General features: G+C 34.2%; 1 protein-coding gene across 2 annotated transcripts in view; it reads left to right on the top strand.

Moving 5' to 3' along the window:
- The first annotated feature begins 541 nt into the window (after positions 1–541).
- LOC143239154 (ras-related protein Rap-1b-like) overlaps positions 542–13683 on the top strand; it is a 31207-nt gene continuing 18065 nt past the window's right edge. The window contains exon 1 of one of the 2 annotated variants that reach the window (XM_076480003.1): positions 542–703. The gene's annotated coding sequence lies outside the window, so the exon portion shown is untranslated. The remainder of the gene's footprint in view (positions 704–13683) is intronic. The other variant, XM_076480004.1, reaches the window with a different exon arrangement.

Genomic DNA, 13683 nt, shown 5'->3' on the forward strand with positions numbered 1-13683 from the left:
GATATCGAAATCCAAATTGTTAACGTCTTAATCTTGCAGGCTTACCACCGATTCACTGTGTAGGGAGCGTTTCATTGGGAAACAGCAGTTGTATTATTTCCCTTTTTAATGTTTTAATAATATATTATTTATTGAAATATTTCGACCTTGTCTTGTTAAGTAGTTTTTTTGTTTTTTTTAGGAACAGACTTTCGTTCTGAAATATGAAATTTAATTTTTACTTCTCGCTTGCTTACGCCTTGGCTGGTTAATCAGCTACGATCAATATGTCTGACAGAAGCTGGGGTTACTCTAGAAAACAGATAATCCGATTCCACTGGGATTTAGGTGGTAAATATTTTATTTAAAAGATAAAACTTAATTTTATGAACTACTGTAAGTAAGAAAACCTGGTGTTCTCAGGTGCTTAACTGATAATTTAAACAAACGGCCTGGGACCTGAGTAGAGCTGCGATCCAAACGAAGCATGCGCAGGAACTCGTTTTGCTTCTTGCGAGATCACCTCAGTTCGTCTTATCGTCGCGCATGATAACACGGGGAAGGAAGCGCAAAGTCTGAAATCGCGTATACGAAAGAACACGAGGAAGGAAACAGGAAGTAATTGCATCGTTTAATAAGGGAAACGTGGTTCGTGCTTTCACACACAGAGACGAATGTGCAGAAAAGATACGGTCAAGTAAAAATAACCGTAAGTTGCCACAACGTAAGTTAGTTTTCAAACACTATTTTCTTGTGTGTATATGCAATTAAGTAAACGATAGCGTGTGGCAATAGATATATATCTGGATTTAAGGAGAAAATGTCGCAATTCTGAACAAAGACCATTAAGCGGATAATTCTAAGATGTGAACATCCGTGTGGCATTACAGGTTTATTTTATCCACATACAAAGTCGATTTTGACAGAAATTCAAAACATCAGAAGCAAAGATAACGCCCTGAATATAACGTCAAATCTATCAGCCTGGACGAAAGATAAAAATTGTAGTTCAGAATTATCTTTAATTTCATTCGTTCGTATGAGAAATGGTTTTTGAAGCAGAATTAGATCTTGGGATCTTTTTGTGAATAACAATCAGTGATACGTAGCTGTCTGATCTGATCAAGTTTGTGGAAATGGACTTAATTTTATTTCCATTTGATCATTGATAGACAATTTTAGTTCGAAAGGACGATTCTCCGATGAGGTAGCAGTAAGTTTACGGATTTGCAACGTTAAAATCCAGGGTTTGATACACCGTGATGGACACAGCAGATATAAAATCAAACAAGCCAAAAACAAATATTGAGGAAATATTATATCTTTAATTTATTTATTTTTACATAGAACAGTTTATTTTACTAAGTTGTTAAATATACAACTGAGAGACCAAGTATCCAGAGGTGATACGTAAGAAAATTAATGCTTGATTTTATGTAATTATGGAACAATATATATGTTTGTTTTTTCTGTTTGTTCTTATTCTGCCTTTTGTTATCGCCATCTTGTTTTTACGAGCCAATATAGGCCCGGCATGGCCAGGTAGTTAAAACATTCGACTCGTCATCTGAGGGTCGCGGGTTCGAATCCCCGTTACACCAAACATGCTCGCCCTTTCAGCCGTGGGGGCGTTATAATGTTACGGTCAATCCCACTATTCGTTGGCAAAAGAGTAGCCCAAGAGTTGGCGGTGGGTGGTGATGACTAGCTGCCTTCCCTCTAGTCTTACACTGCTAAATTAGCGCAGATAGCTCTCGTGTAGCTTTGCGCGAAATTCAAAATATTCCAAAATAATAAGCCAATATAAAAAAAAAATGTTTTATTTCTCATGCATCTACTAACATTTTTAGGCTGTGATTAACACGGTTATTGGTTTGCATATTTAACCCTCTGTTCATAGTATAAACATTTTCAGGGAAATGTCCTTAATTTCGTGACATAAAGTAGTGAATATTTTGCACCTTGTCACATGATAACTAGAACTGTGCCCCTCTATTAATGTTATCGCAACATGTGTGAAGTTTCTGTATAGAGGGAAAGAAAATCAATGACCATGAAGTTATAAAAATCATCTGAATTTAAGAATGCAGCCTCACTTTAAAACAGTACCAGTACTAGCCTTTAGTGATCTCTAATCATTTGGGAGAAAAAACCTAAAGTAGACTAGTTGAAACATCACTGAAAACCTTTCTGTAAATTTATCACAGTTAGCTTTCCATTTTTCTATCTAGTTTTATCTGTTTATCAGTTCCTTATCTTTTATATGAGAGTCGATTATTAAAGGGAAACTGTTACGGTTGTTAGCATATAACGTTATATTGAGCACACCTATTTCTTTTCTCTTTATCTTCATCTGTACATGCAGGTACGAGCCTTCCATATTACACCAAGCTGACAAGCTTAAATGTATATTCAGTTGAACTCTACAAGTGTCCACCCACTTTATGTCATAACGTAAGAGGCGATTTTGTATATGAGTTTAAGAAGCTTTAATCAGTTACTTGTCCTGCTCTGCACTCGCGGTGCTTATCACATCTTTAAACAACTTGTGTTATATATGCAGTTGTTCACGGTTCGAACTATCATCTTTTCTCTCACGATACCGTCGACTGTAAATCCAATCACTTTACATAGATTTATGGGCATAGCTAAAACTTACTTAAAACTACACTACCATTACAACGCAGGTTAGGGTTGTTTGTTTCTCTCATTTCATTTGGATGAAATATACATGCAGCTTGATACCATATGCCTGTTCATCCTTAGAACTGGAAACTGGTATAAATATTAATAACTATTTTGTTATGTCACCCACTTTTTAAGATTGAAATAAAGCATATTATTTCACTGTTTATTAGCTGAACGCAAGATAGATAGATTTTCCTTATTTCTTATTTATAGAAGTAACAATTTAACAAACTAAATGCAAGACCTTTTAAAAAATGTGCGAAGTATATATGCAGTATATATGTATATAACAATACTTACATTTAATTGGTTATATCTATCTGTACCTTTCTTTGATTATATGACTGACAACATTGGTAACTGATAACTTGTTTAGGTTATAATCAAACAAGGTGTTCACAGATTTTGAAACAACAGTCTGTAACGTACGATTCGACATCAGTATATCCAGTGATGAATCATAAAATGTTAAAATGAAGCTTCATAAGAAACATATTTTAAAATATGATTTATAGTTAACTCGCAACTTCTAAAACTAGGGCGCTTAGGTCTCTTTGTAGCCTAATATTTTAGACAAAGGTTTTAAAAGCTAGGCCGTTCTTAAGACTTATAGTATGCAATAGATTTATATTAGTGTTTCCCACATTCATTAGATTAATAAGTAGTGGGTTTAACGTTCAAATAAAATTTTAAAAGCTTTCGTACACGCACACTTCTCTCATTACATATAGGTATGAAAATATAACTTCGGTCATTGAAAATTCATTCGTCTTACTACCTATTGTTATGGTTCATTCTTCGCTGGTCTCACGTGTTTTTTTTTTGTGGGTTGGTTAACAGTTAGAAGTTAATGGCAAAAAGCACAAAGACTATTTGTGCCAATTTCTAATAGGAATAGAACGTTGCATAGCAGGATACACTTTGAAGACGGGTAGTCGTATTTTGTATTGACCTGTCAAGTGGTACTTTTACGGTATATTCTCATGTTTTGCTACTGCGATGACCACTAGTGACACAGATGGTGCATTCCCTCTAATGAATACATTATGCAATTGCATACATTTATTGTATCGTTACAGTCTTATCCATAATTAAACTTGTGTTGTGTGCTGTCCATAAGTTGTGTTGTTGTTTAATAAAGCTGATTTCTCGCTTTTATCATATGTTGTATTTCGTCTCTTTCTTCAATAGGAGTTTTAGAGCTCAAATTTATTCCTGCATAACATTTGTAATATTCAACTAGCTATTGCGATTAGTGTTTTTATCTGAATAGGATAAGCGGTTTAGATGGAAATACGACAGGATAAACTAGTAACGACACGGTTTGGTGCCAAGGTCATGATTTTCTATTGTGGAGCTTTAGATAGAAGTTCGACAGGATAAAGTAGTAAAGACATTTTTTTGCCAAAGGCATTAATTTTGTTGTGGAGCTTTCTATGAATACATTTTACTGTGTTTCTCTTAATTATTGTGTGATTTAAACAATGTGGGGACATGAAACTTCTACAAATGAAAAAACATTTAAACAAGAAGAAGAAACTCACTGAAAGCTGATGTCTGTCAGTGGGGTTGACTGGATCTCCTCATGGATGTTGAACTTTTGCCTCTGCTGCAAAGTTCCAATACCAGAATTACGACAGGATAAAGTAGTAGAGACAAGGTTTAGTGCCAGGTTCATGACTTTTTTATTGTGGAGGTTTAGATGGAAGTACAGCAGGATAAAGTAGTAAAGACAAGGTTTAGTGCCAGGGTCATTATTTTTTTTATTGTGGAGCTTTAAATGGAAGTACGGCAGGATAAAGTAGTAAAGACAAAGTTTAGTGCCAGGTTCATGACTTCATGACTTTTGTTGTGGAGCTTTAGATGGAAGTACGGCAGGATAAAGTAGTAAAGACAAAGTTTAGTGCCAGGGTCATTATTTTTTTATTGTGGAGCTTTAGATGGAAGTACGACAGGATAAAGTAGTAAAGACAAGGTTTAGTGCCAGGTTCATGACTTTTTATTGTGGAGCTTTAGATGGGAGTACGACAGGATAAAGTAGTAAAGACAAGATTTAGTGCCTGGGTCAGCGTATGTTTAACGCAATCGTTTTAGAATACGTATTAAATTTTGGGCTTGCTTAAAAACATTTCAAAAATCTGGATGTTTAGGAAATATATTTACATTAGACGTAGCGACGAGCGTTGAATTAAATTAGATTATTTGAGTGAAATAGAGGTGGTTCTCTATGTGTTGATATAAGACATTACCACTCATTTTACATTGGTTCTGTATGAGTTGATATAACATTATCTTTCACTTCAACGGATAACTGGAATAGTTCTCAAGATTGTGATTGAAATACCATCTGATTAGAGTATAAAATTATTCAGATTTACATCTGTAATGTGTACATTAGTAACGTAAATGTGTGAAACGTTATAAGATAAGTGTTATTCAAATAAACAATGCATAAACGCGCCTAAAGTACAGAATTCTGAAGTCTAAATGTTAAAAAGGCTACAAGTAAAATTACAGAGTGTAGATCACATAAAAATTTGGCATTGAATGTATAAATTCAAACTTGAAAAAGGGTTTTCTGTTTATTATTCTGTTATAGTAATTGAAATTTAATTCGGTTTTGATCATGCATCTTTGATGAAAAGGTTTTTAATATGGTAATCTTTGTAAGCGTTTAAATGTATTACTATTTTAAAACTGCATCATTGTTGAAGGACTGTGTAATCTGCCTAGTCTATGAGCAGCGTTGTGAAAATGTTTTGTAGGTCGAGAGCCACTTATGCCACTTTCATAACCACTATAAGGTTTACGTTTGTTGTTGTTTTTTAACCTTTCTTTGTATTTTTTTCAGTTTAAAGTCAGGTATAGATGGAATGATTTAATGGTGAAGTAGAAAGGAAAAATATATTTTCTGATATATGTTGTTAGAAGTTTTGAGACAGTTTTATCATGCCTCAATCAACATGCTCAGGTTACAGAATTTAATTATGTTCAATATATACGGTTGAAAGCTCTTTGTAATAATAATCTTCTAGGAATGACATTTTTTTCTCATTTTGGAGGCTACAATTCTTGCAGGATTATTATTATTTCTCTTTATGATACATTTGACAGACTGTACAAGAAATGCACGTGGAATAATACAAAGAAAGATAACGCGTATTGTATAGTGCGTGTTTGTTTTTTTTTAAGAATATATAATATAAATACCTAACTGTTTCAGGAATATTGTATAATATTTACTACATGTAACTATTGTTAAACTATATACATGAATATAAAACAAGTTGTGTTTTAGTGAAATGTATATATTTTATTCATCTGTGAGTAGGTGGGGACGAAAGTTAAAATATTCACCTGCATCCAGGCGCAGAATCACTTCTATTATCAACCGAAGTAGTTAATTACGTGGTCAACTCTGCTCTGGACAACTTTCATAAGCTGGACTCTCTTGTAAGACTCTTGTTGGAAGTATTGACCTGTAAACCCACGGGCATTCTTAAGACGCAAAAAAGCTCATAAAAGAGTTTATAGCTTTGATTTATTTGCAGGACATGTTAAAACTTATACACACTGGCTTAAGGAATGAAAACTGTTTATAGAACATCAGTTAATGTATGAGAACTGTTATTTTACAACGTGAATTAAAAGATGAGAACTGTTATGATTTTACAACGTGAATTAAAAGATGAGAAACGATTTTACAACGTGAATTAAAAGATGAGCTAATATTTGAATTAAAGATGAGAAAATACAACTTGAGATTTTACAATATATGAGAAACTACAACGTGAATTAAAAGCTGAGAAATATTTGACTTGAGTTAATAAAAAACTACAACGTGATTTGCTAATATGAAAACTTGAGCTAATAAAAAACTACTTGAGTTTCTATTATATGAGATGCTGTATAAATTGTGTTTGTGGTTTTATAACATCTGTTGATAAATAGGAATTTCAGGTCCTCGTAATTGTGGGTTCAAATAATTATTAGACAATTTATGCACGATGCTAGTTGCCTTACGAAGTAATTTGGTGAACATGAATTGTTATAACTTTACGTGATGTGTTGGGAATATTTATACGCCAATAACTAAGGTACATAGTTACGATTAAACTGTTAGTACCATATAACTTTAGATTATGTGTTGAAACTGGTAGTGCTCCTATAACTAAGGTGCATACTTAGGATTTCTTACATAAGTGAGTCGGGTTTGGCAAAGTGGTGAGCAAGTTCAACAAGTGAATCTGAGATCCATTGTTCGCGACTCGTTACAACAAAAACGTTGGATCACTGACCAAATCCTACCATTGAGTGATATAAGAGCCTTGAGGATGGGTACTGTTACGCTGACATATAATAGCTATTAGTATCCCTAGAACGTGAGCTGACTTTTTAAGAATATTTACAGTTCCAAAATTAATCTAAGGTAACTGGTGCTGCTGTTATAACTTAGACTGATCGGTAGGAAGTGCTAATGACTGTATAACGTGAGCTGATATATGTGCAAAAATAGCTATGCTAGTTCCTCACAGTAAATACCATCTATTGTCTTATAACAAACGCCCAAGCTGCAGGACGTGTAGGGATGATGCTTTAAAAAGTAAGCTCAGCGTATATTTAACGCAATCGTTTTAAGATACGTATCGAATTTTGGCATTTCTTAAACACGTTTCAAAATACTGTATGTTTACGAAATATATTTACAGTAGACGTAGCAACAGGCGTTGAATTAAATGAGATTATATGAGTCAAATAGTTAGATCTTGGCAATGAACAGATTACCCAAAAGAGTATCTGAATATATCTAGCCCACGAGCTAAAATAGAAACGTTAACGTTGAATATCATAGCATTAAACTCCAAGTTTTAAGAAGCATAGATATTGGCAGATAACCTGGCATTGTAATATTTCATATCAGTAAACATATATGGGGTTTGGCGTCTGTGTGTATCACGTACATACAGTAATTATGTCGATCAACGTTGCCATGACGACTCACGCGTATATGTTTCTCCGCTGTCATGACAACACATAACACAAGAACAAGTCAGCTGAATATTTTTCAATCCTTTACTTCCGAAAATTAAAATAAAATTAGCATGAAATAATGTTTTAAGGGAAAGAATCTGGGTTTAACGATAAACAATATAAGAATTAACACAGTTCCTAAGAACCTAATGATTAGGGTCTAAGAGACCAAAAGTAGGGACTTTCACATTCACATAGACTTCATTGTAGCTTTTCGCGAAAATCTCAAACAAACAAACAATCGTTTTTTAGCCAATAGGTGAAAATCGTGAGTCCCACAGGAAGAGTTTTTTATATTTATTTTCAAATTCTTAACAAAGCATTAAGATGAGATGAAGGTGTTATGATGAGGATTATATATTTAACGTTGTATTATCATCTTGTTTAATGTGAAAATAACCACCACTGGTAGGCGGCCATTGAAGTTACCATAACTCGTGAACATAGTTTACGTATCATTAAAACTTTAAGGATAACATCTGGTTTGGGATATTAATACTTACTCGTTCATTATTGGTCTTATTAACAACAATCAAAGATGCTGCTAAAAGTATATTTCCATTTAGTAGTATCTAGCAAAAACATTCAGGAGAACTGTTTGTTTTGGAAGTTCGCACAAAGCTAATCGAGGGCTATCTGTGCTAGCCGTCCCTAATTTAGCAGTGTAAGACTAGAGGGAAGGCAGCTAGTCATCACCACCCACCGCCAACTCTTGGGCTACTCTTTTACCAACGAATAGTGGGATTGACCGTCACATTATACACCCCCACGGCTGGGAGGGCGAGCATGTTTAGCGCGACGCGGGCACGAACCCGCGACCCTCGGATTACGAGTCGCACGCCTTACGCGCTCGGCCATGCTAGGCCTTCAGGAGAACTAATGTGAATGGTGTTTGTTTAACACAAATCTTCACGTGGGATATCTGTATTGTTCCCGCCAGGGGTATCAAAAACTTGGTTTTTAGCATTATAAGCCTTTGGATTTACTTCTGACTCACTGGGGATAATGTGACGGAAGAATCATGTACAATCTACAATTTTGTAGGCAAACAAATGTTATAATATGTCTATTTAACAAAAGAGAGAAAATGTCTCTTTCGTAATTGGGTGTTGTTGTTTTTTTTAATTTCAAGCTTTCGACTAATATTTCGGGCATGAGCTTATTACGTTAATACCTGAAAAAATATATATATATACACACAAGGTTTATACAAAATTGTAAATTTAAAAAAAGGAAGAATAGGGATCGTCAAAAAAGTACAGAAACAAATTGAATCAAAATGTAATGATTATTTTAAAGCCTACAACTAGGCTGAAGAAAGTGTCTGTATTATTTGCTCGAGCTTCCAATTAATGCGCTGGAAAATACACAAGTTGTAGTGTCAAATTGACTGCAAACTAGGGAAACATTAGGGTTTTTGATGGCGAAAAGTAAAAGGCTTAGAAAATCTCGCAGGAAGATTAAACTAAGAGGTCAAATTAAATTTAAAACTCTAGTCTTACACTGCTAAATTAGGGACGGCTAGCACAGATAGCCCTCGAGTAGCTTTGTGCGAAATTCCAAAAAACAAACAAAAACAATCCTTTATGTTGGCTTTGTTAGTACACAGCAGTGGGCTGATATATACCTAGACTAAACTAAAACTCCCTCTTCATGCGCGTATAACATGTTATCGGTAGAAAATCAGTTTTTTCAAATACAACATATACGTTTCAGACGTATATGTTTTTTAAAAAGTTATTATTTATTGAGGCACACGATTTTGTGCCTGAGGTTCCGTGTAGACACACGCAAAGCCCAAAGCATGTTTGTTCTTGATGACGAGAAACCCACTTGAAATAAAGATGTATCTCAGAATGGCTGATATGGGTATTAACACTTTTATTGATACGGAGAGAACAACGTTTCAACCTTCCTAGGTCATCTTCAGGTAAAGAAAGAGAGAGTTTGCAATTGACTTTTTCCAGGCACATGTTTTAGGGACGAGAGTATAACCAGGTACAGTACTGTAGGGGGCGTTGCAGTGGAATGTTAGGTTATTAGTTAGTATAGGTATAAAGGTGTTCCTTTGTATTGGTTTTCATCTCCTTCTTAATAAAAGTGTGTTTATGTTTTCATAGCATCGCGCTATTTGTTGTATCCACCAATTAGAATCGAACCTCATTTTAGCGTTGTAAATTACCGCCGTCTCACCGAAAGATGCCTCTCATAAGAACAACACAACATTATGTATTTTTTTTGTTTGTTTTTGAATTTCGCGCAAAACTACAAGAGGGCTGTCTGTGCTAGGCGTTTCTAATTTAGCAGTGTGAGACTAAGGGGAAAGCAGCTAGTCATCACCACTCACTGCCAACTCTTGGGATACTCTTTTACCAACGAATAGTGGGATTGATCGTCCCATTTTTAACGCCCCCAGGGCTGAAAGGGCGAGCATGTTTGGTGTGATGGAGATTCGAACCCGTAACACTCAAATTACGAGTTAAGCGCCTTAACCACCTGGCTACCAAGCCTTTATGAATTTTCAACCACGTAAATCAACTTTCAATAAAAAAATGTCCTTTTTTTATTTAACAGACCATAAACATTCGCAGTGTTTCGTATAACATGTCTGTTTCGGTACAAAATATTTAGCTGATTTTACTTTTAGGTTGTGCAAAATCGCTGTTGATAACACTGTTGTTGTTTTTTTTATTTCGCACAAAGCTACTCGAGGGCTATAGTAGCTATAGTCCCTAATTTAGTAGTGTAAGACTACAGGAAAGGCAGCTAGTCATCACCACCCACCGTCAACTCTTGGGCTACTCTTTTACCAACAAATAGTGGGATTGACCCCCACATTATATCACGCCCACGGCTGAAATGGCGAGCATGTTTGGCGCGACGGAGATGCGAACTCGCGACCCTCAGGTTACGAGTCGAACGCCTTAACAGGCTTGGCCATGCTGGGCCCGTCTTCACTATTGAAAATATAGGTTTTAATTTTAGTTTCTGGAACAAATCTGCATTTTATGGTGATTGTTATCCAAATTCATGGGCGATCGTGGTTCATGACGTGTGTGTTTGTAGTTAAAGATAAAATCAAAGTAATAAAACTGATTTACATTTGTAATAACGAAAGCAATTAAGATTTGTCTTTAATTATCACAGCCTATCGTATGTTTAAATTTAAAGATAGCGTTTAGTTGTTGTTTTTAATGTGTATCTCTGCACTGTGGCATGAAAAATGTCTCGTCTACAAAAAACTAACACATTTATTTGAGCCTACCTTTGTACTCTACGCGTGTTTACAAGAAACTTCAGGCCCAAAATCACAGTTCGTCTTTCTCCACACATCAAATATGTATCGTCTATCTATACAAATATAAAAAGATACCGCCGAAAGGCCACATCACGTATCAACACATTGACAGTGTATACTTCCCACTTAGCTTGCTCGGCTTTAATGTATAATGACTTACTTACAGCACATCCTCAATTGCTTTACTGATGCTCTGAACATCAGTTGGAATGTTCTATATTTATCATAACTCTATTATGGTAGTGCAATAAGACAATAAAATATCTTAGAACTTTGGTTCTGCTTTGAGTTATAAAGTTTCGCATATTTTGTCTTCTGTTTAGATTACGTATAACTGAAGTTATAAGACTCCTTCAAATTCAGGATCTGTTTAGATTACTTACTGTATAATTTTGATGATGTAACTGGAATTATTAAGTTTCACATATTTTACTTCTGTTTAGATTACGTCTGCGCAGACATTTTTAGTGGTGTAACTAGAGTTGTAAGGTCCCTTCAAATCTGTGATTTGTTTAGGTTATGTGGTTACGTTTGTGATGGTGTAACTGAAGTTACGAAATTTCACATATATATTGATTTCTGTTTATATTACGCATACTATACAGTCTTTTCCTGATTCAAATGGATCTATAAGTTTACCTTAGCGTATTTATGATACTTTAATGTTTTACTGAATCTAGTTCCTAGTTATACAGATTATGTTTCTTTCAGAATTTTCAATAATGTTTATATTTACTGTGGACAGCATTATATTATTCACGTTCTTTGTTATTTACACAGTACTTTTGATTTTGCAGCAGCTAACTGTAGACCTTCATTTATACTTTCTTAATCGGACCCTCAAGCTTTATAGTTTACTATGGAGCCCGCGATTTAACACATATTTCTCTGTAACAAAAGGCACTCACTTGTATCTACTGTTTTTTATAGCAAATTCTTTTTTAACAATGACTACACTGTTATTATAAATATAACGTTTGACATCAGGAAGCCTTTTTACATATATTTCGTAAATTATGTTATAGGTTTCCAATTAGACGTGTGAAACATTAATTTCTGTAAAGCATTTCAGATCTGTTGGGATCACAATTTAGCTGAACATAAGAGTTCTTCTAATAAACAACAAATTTCCTTTTTAGTAATTTTTGGAGAGCAAGAGATAGGTATGAAATACTACTTTTACACATTTCTGATTCAAATCCATCACGAACTGATTAAAAGAAGTTTGCATACGAAAAATCATCGAATTAATTTGTAGTTGTTCGGAATTTTTGTAATGAATTCTACGCCTATTGGTTTCCGTTGCATCGGCGGCTTTAGTTTGACAACTCAAGATATTGGTGTCTACTTTAGTTCTGTTTAGATTTTTTTTCTTCATGTTTGCCTTCATCTCGTGTAAACCTTTGGATTTCTGGTTCATTTATTATTTACTCAGAACGTACCTGTAATTTGATATAGCCTAAGACTACTAACTTTACTTTATGTCATTCTCTGAACAACATGTAATTGCTAAGCTTAAGTCTAGAAAGTTTTTATTGCGTAATTTAAGCTCTATACGACACTCCTTCTATTATTAACAGTAATACTTCAAATCTTACACATTTTTTTAACTTTGGATTTTAAATCTTGCTGCACATTGTTTTTTGCAATGCTGCAGTTTAAACTAAACAGAGAGCTTACAAATTTCACTACTTTCTGTTTTTTATCTTTTTTTACTGCTGTTATTTATTCTGTTTTGAGACGTTCAAAATATTATTAGGCCTACGAAGGATCTAAAGCAAGAATATGCCCTCCACTTACAGCTAACTCTACTAAGTAATTAAACTACTAAACTAAATTATCACATAAGTATAATAAATATATTTCCTGTTGTTTCTTTAAATATTACAACGTGTGTGTGTGTGCCGAGTAAACTTCTGGTACCCCGAACAAGGTTAATTTTGTGTATCTTACTAATAAGTCTATAAGGCGCACATCAAGTAGGTTCATTTTAGGAGAGATCTCATTTTCAGTCTAGAAATTTCTCAAATATATTATAATTGATAAGAAAAGAACAATATTGATATTATCGATTAAAATACAGGTTTAAAAATTATTATATATTACAATATATATATCTTCCTTTTTGAAATATATATATTTATTTATTTTATGTATTGTTGAGAATACAATGATTGTATATTTCTTCTTTTAAATAACAATTGACCATCATTATAAAGATACATAAAATAATTTACAAAACATATCAAAATTAACTAAGCACTACTGGATAGCTATAGTCACATCCAAAAGAAGTTATTGTTTAGGTTAGTGTAGGTTGAATTTGTGCACCAAACAAAGAGCGCTTAGAACTGAAAGATTTAAACAGAGCTATATACTGTGTCCTTTTGTGTATATTATAACATTTACAGAGCGAATAACAAAAAATAATTATTTGCTTTATAGCATACCGACATTGGGCTATATACCAAGTCCATGGCGGGGAATCGAACCTCAGGCTTCGGCGTTGCAAGTTCGTAGACTTACAGCTGTCCCCTTCGGAGCATAATAAGTTTATTTCTATTTCGTAGTAATTCAAATTAGAGCTAAGTATATATATATATATGTGTGTGTGTGTGTGCAATGTTAGTAGTTTATGGTTAAAAGGAAGTAAGACTCACGCCTCCAGCTATCCCCTTGGGGTCTAT

This window comes from Tachypleus tridentatus, chromosome 13, assembly GCF_004210375.1.
Source record: "Tachypleus tridentatus isolate NWPU-2018 chromosome 13, ASM421037v1, whole genome shotgun sequence".
In the NCBI taxonomy this organism is placed as follows: Eukaryota; Metazoa; Arthropoda; class Merostomata; order Xiphosura; family Limulidae; genus Tachypleus; species Tachypleus tridentatus.